This window comes from Balaenoptera acutorostrata, chromosome 7 (genome assembly GCF_949987535.1).
Source record: "Balaenoptera acutorostrata chromosome 7, mBalAcu1.1, whole genome shotgun sequence".
Classification (NCBI taxonomy): Eukaryota; Metazoa; Chordata; class Mammalia; order Artiodactyla; family Balaenopteridae; genus Balaenoptera; species Balaenoptera acutorostrata.
In genome coordinates, this window is record NC_080070.1 from 100,177,470 (window position 1) to 100,183,902 (window position 6,433).

Here is a 6,433-nt window from a genome sequence, read left to right on the forward strand (position 1 = left end):
AAATCCATTTCTCTAGTTCTTAAAACAATCTGGTAATGGTCAGAACAGACTTTACATTCCCCATGCGGGATAATGGCTTGAGACTCCTTTCTGTAAATTATTGACAAATCTAGTTTTTCAGCTCTGTCCAGAAGGTGCTTTTTGTCAGTAGGAAGCGATACTACTCAAACTTTAATATACATACAAAATCACTGGAGGAATTTGTTAAAGTGCAGATTCTGGTTCAGTAGATCTGAAGTGTGGCCTGAAATTCTGCATTTCTTCAAGCTCCAAATTGATGCTGATGGCTGCTAAACAGTGGACAAATCAGATTAAATATTTCCCTCTCTAAAAAGGTGATCCTTGGGGCTTCCCTGGTGGCGCAGTGGTTGAGAATCTGCCTGCCAATGCAGGGGACACGGGTTCGAGCCCTGGTCTGGGAAGATCCCACATGCCATGGAGCGACTAAGCCCGTGAGCCACAATTGCTGAGCCTGCGCGTCTGGAGCCTGTGCTCCGCAACGGGAGAGGCCACGATAGTGAGAGGCCCGCGCACCGCGATGAAGAGTGGTCCCCACTTGCCGCAACTAGAGAAAGCCCTCACACAGAAACTAAGACCCAACACAGCCATAAATAAATAAATAAATAAATAAATAAATAAATAAATAAATAAAATTAAAAAAAAAAAAAAAAAAGGTGATCCTTAAAAGCATGGCCCATTTGGAAGTGATCTTCCCATCAAGGAAATGAAGCTTCAGCAGAACCAATGATGAATTTGTCATTTCAATCTCCTGGGGTTATGCTGATGGCTAATGGGGTACTGTGAATACCCAAAGACTATCAGTGTGTGACAGGGAATCAAAGCTATCCCTTGGAAACACACGAGATAGTTCATATCCATTAGAATAAGTGAATTTAGCAAGGCTGCAGCATATAAGATCAATATACAAAAATAAATTATATTTCTATATAAAAATATTGATAATGGCATCAAAAATATTAACTACTTAGGGATAAATCTGACAAAACACGTACAGAACCTGTACACTGAAAACTACAAAACACTCCTGAGAGAAATTAAAGACCCATATAAATGGAGAGCTGTATTATGTGCATGAGTTGAAAGACTCAGTATTAAGATACCAATTCTTCCCACATTGATCTACAGAATCAACACAATTCCAATCAAAACCTCATGAGGCCTTTTTTCTAGAAACTGACAAGATGATTCTAAAATTCATATGGGGGCTTCCCTGGTGGCGCAGTGGTTAAGAATCCGCCTGCCAATGCAGGGGACACAGGTTCGAGCTCTGGTCCAGGAAGATCCCACATGCCGTGGAGCAACTAAGCCTGTGAGACACAACTACTGAGCCCGTGTGCTGCAACTACTGAAGCCTATGCACCTAGAGCCCGTGCTCTGCAACAAGAGAAGCCACCACAATGAGAAGCCCTCACACCGCAACGAAGACGCAACACAGCCAAAAATAAATAAATAAATTTATTTATTAAAAAATAAATAAAATAAAATTCATATGGAAATGTAAAAGACCTCAAATAGCCAAAACAACTGGAAAAAGAAAAACAAAGTTGCAGGGCTAGGCCTACCTGATTTCAAGACTTATTATAAAAGCTACAATAATCAAGACTGTGGTATTGCATCAAGATATGGGTCAGTGGAACAGAATATAGTGCAAAATGACCCATACGTATATGAACAACTAATTATTTTACAAATGTACAAAGACAATTTGGTGGAGAAAGTATAGCTTTTCAACAAATGGTGCCAGTACCATCAGATACCCATAGGCCAAGAAAAAAAGGAACTTTGGTCAATATCTTGCATCACGTACAAAAATCAACTCAAAATGAACCATAGTCCAAAATGTAAAACCAAAAACAGTAACACTACTAGAGAAAAAAATAGAAGATATTTATGACCTTGGGTTATACAAAGATTTCACAGATACAACACCAAGAGCACAATCTACACATGATCAATTTGAATTCATCAATATTTAAAACTGCTCTTCGAATAAGAATGAAATGACAAGTCCAATAATGGATTTGTATCTGGACTGTATTCTTTTAAAGAACTCTCAAAGCTCAATAAAAAAACAAATAAAAGTAAGCAAAAGTTTTGAATAGGTACTTCACCAAAGATATACAAATGGCAAATAAGCACATTAACCATTACAGAAATGCAAATTAGAATCACAAAGATATACACACCTATTAGAATGACTAAAATGAAAAAGACTGACCATACCAAGTGTTGACGAAGATGTGAAGTAACTGAACGCTCACACTGCTGGTGGGAATTTAAAATGGTACAACACTTCGGCAGTTTCTTAAAAAGTTAAACATTTCAACCATATGATTCTGCTACCCCACCCACTCCTAGCTGTTTACCAAGAGAAGCATATGTTCATACAAAGACTTTTATATAAATGTTCGTAACAACTTTATTTGTATTAGCCCCAAACTGGAAACAGCCCAAATATCTACCAGCACGTGAAGGTATAAACCATATGTGGTATATCCACACAGTGGAATAACAGCTATAAAAAGAATGAGCTGTTGATATACACAATATGGATCTAAAATAATCATGCTTAGTGAAAGAAGTCCAACAAGAAGAATACATGTTGTATGAATCCATTTACATACAACTTTAGAAGATGCAAACTAACAGTAACAGAGATCTTTGGTTGCTGGGAAATATGTGGGATGGATGGGTGAGAGGGATTATCAAGGAGAATGAGAAAATATTGAAGGGTGATAGATAATAGGTTCATTACCTTGATGTGGTGACAGTTTCATATATACATGTATATTTAAATAAAATAATACACATATACATATTGGGTTGGCCAAAAAGTTCATTTCGGGTTTTTCTGTAAGGTTACAGGAAAACCCGAATGAACTTTTTGGCCAACCCAATACTTACTGAATTGTGTTCTTTAGATATGCGTTTACTGTATATCAATTATATCTGAATAAAACTGTTTTTAAAGCTCTAAAGAGCTAGGGACTTCCCTGATGGTCCAGTGGTTAAGAGTCAGTGCTTCCACTGGAGGGGGCATGGGTTCGATCCCTGGTCAGGGAATCAAGATTCTGCATGCCACATGGTGCAGCCAAAAAAAAAAAAAAATCTAAACAGCTATATTTTTCAAATTTGACTAGCAAGCAAGGCTTCACTTGTAATTATTATTCTTATACACGTAAAATCCAAATTGTAACAGTTAAGAAATAGACTCTGTATGACAATATTATAAAATATATTAGTATTATCTTAATCAGTTTAACTGATAAGTATTTTCCATCTATTTGTCCGTTCCACAACACTAGAATTGTTGATATTGATCAAATTTTACATATCACTAGAATGACCAATATACAATACGGTGTAAATTTGCAGTTTTGTGGTTAAGTTTACTACACTGAAACAAAATAGCAGCTATTATATTTTCAAGTAACTATATAGTTTTCATTTTTCATGGATTCCAATCACAAGTATAATGTAACTATAATTAGAGAAAGATAATAGGAGAAAAAAGACTTACTCTAACTTCCAAACACAATGAAGAAACAAAACGATCATTGTTTGCAGATGATATAATTATCCACAGAAAAAGTAGGAGAATCTACAAATCATTAAAATTACCAAGAAGTTTAGAAAGATTGCCTTGTAGAAAATCAACAGATAATAGAGAAATCCTGTACACCAGCAGTAAAAATTACAATTTAATTTAGAATATAACTTAAGTGTTACTATGTATAATAGTAACCAAGGCTACAAGACACAAATGTAAATCTAAGTCTTTATGCAGAAAATTATAACTTTATTGAAGGACATAAAAGACATAAATGGAGATATACTTTGCTCATAAGTACAAAGCCTTGGCATTATAAATATGACAATTCTCCCAAATTGATCTATAAATTCAATGCAATTCTTTTCAACTGAAACCCCAAAGGTTTTTAGGAACTTGACCAGCTGATCCTAAAATTTCTATGAAAGGGTATAGGGCTCATGACAGCCAAGACCACTGTCAATAACAATAATGATGGTGCTCTGGCGCTTATCCTCTCAGATGGTAATTCCTTCCATAAAGTTACATAATTAAAGGGTGATAGAGCTGATATGATATTGGTATAGAACATAAAGAGCTACAAATAATATGGAAATGATAAATGAAAGAGGGAACAAAAAGAACTTTTTAAAAAAATTTTTTTCTTTTTTAGGTAAGAAGTGGATTTATTTAGAGAGAAACACTTCACAGACAGAGTGTGGGCCATCTCAGAAGGTGAGAAAGGCCCAAAAGATGAACTTTTAAATAAAGGGTACTATGAAAGCTGGGTATGAATATTAAAAATTATAAAAATTAGATCCCTACCTCAAACTATATACAAAAATATACTCCCAATGGCTTAAAGACCTAAAAGTGAAAAACAAAACTAACATATTCAGAAGAAAACAGGGGTGGATATCTTTGTGATGGTGAGAAGAGGACTTCTTAAGACACAAAAAGCACAAACCATGACGACAGTGAAATCAGTATTACGATAAACTTTTGTATGACAAAAATGACAAACTGAAAATACAAGCTATGGACAGGAAGAAGATATCTGTAAAGGATTAGTATCCAGAATAAAGAGCACCTCACATCAATAGGAAAATGACAACCACAATAGAAAAACTGGCAAAGGACATGAACAGGCAGTGCAGAGTAGGGCAAACCTAAGTGGCCAATAAATACAGAAAAGGACTACCAAACTCAAATAGCAATCTGAGAAATACAAATTTAAAAACATCAAAGACATTATCTCAAATCCATCATACTGCCAACAGTACAATAACATCAAGCATGGGCAAGAATACAGGGCAACAGCAACTCTTACATATTGTTAGTGGGAGACTAAACTGATATGATACATGCACCTTATTGAACAATTTTGTAATACCTAGGTTACAACTGAAAATGTGAATACCTCACATTCCAACAGTTCTACTTCTAGTGATACGTCCTAGAGAAGCCTTCACACATTTTGCAAAAATATTTATTTCAGTGCTATTTGTGCTATTTCTAATAGTGAAAGGTGAGAAAAATCTACTTCAGTAAGGAAAAGGCTGTATCTGTAATGTTTTATTTCCTTAAAAAGACAAAACCAAATCTGACATAAATAAAACAAAATGTTAACATCTGTTTTCTTTAGTGGTGGAGACTTGGTTATATACTATTTATTATACTTACCTATCTTAAATGCTACACAATTTTAAATTTTTAAATTAAATGTGAAACATAAAGTACATAACAAGCAACTAACCTTAACATTTACAGTAGGCTAAAAATTAAGTATCTTTATCCAAGTGACTTCAATTCACAAAAACATTAGTAATAACGCTGTTTACAAAAAATTCTTTGCAACCTATCATCTAGTAAGTCAAAGCTTTTATTGCTTCTGTCCTGGAAATTATCCTATAAATCACTTAACCCTGTAACGTTGACTCAAAATCAGAGAGTGAAAGGCAACAGAATCGACTCTTTCCTAGATCTACTGTGATCTCATTAGCTATTAACATTTAATGTCATTAACTTTATGTACATCTAACATCAACAGAAAAATATACATCAAAACATCTAGGACTCTGAGGAATATAAAGGGAGACCCATGTAATCCTGAAGCTCATCCTACCTCTCTGCCCAAGACCACCACCCTCCCCCCACCTTAGCTCTGTGGACTCAAGAATCTCTATCTTACATGCTATCAGAAGTTAGCAATCACAGGCAAAATTTATAAAGTAATGCTAAACACTGTTCCAAGGACTTTGCATTTATTAACTCACTTCAACCTCATAAATACTCTGTGAGGTGAGCATTCTTATTCCTGTTTTTCAGATAAGCAAACTGAGGCATACAGAGGGTAAGTAATTTGCCTAAAGTTAACGAGCTAGTAAGTGGTGAAGCCAAGATTCAAATTCAGGCAGTTTGGCTCCAGAGCATACACTCTTAATCAAGAATCTTTGCTGCCAATTGGACAGTCAATTAGAAAAGGGTTATCAGTAAAACTTAACCTGAAAGTTACAAATAAGCATTTTAAAAATGAGACTGAAAAAAAAAAAGGATAGAACCAGTGTCTCCAAAGCATTTTTTAAAATTTCTTGCCAAATATTAAAAAAAAAAAAAAAAACTGGGCTTCCCTGGTGGCGCAGTGGTTGAGAATCTGCCTGCTAATGCAGGGGACACGGGTTCGAGCCCTGGTCTGGGAAGATCCCACATGCCACGGAGCAGCTGGGCCCGTGAGCCACAACTACTGAGCCTGCGCATCTGGAGCCTGTGCCCCGCAACGGGAGGGGCCGCGATAGTGAAAGGCCCGCGCACCGCGATGAAGAGCGGTCCCCGCGCCGCGATGAAGAGTGGCCCCCACTTGCCGCAACTAGAGAAAGCCCTCGC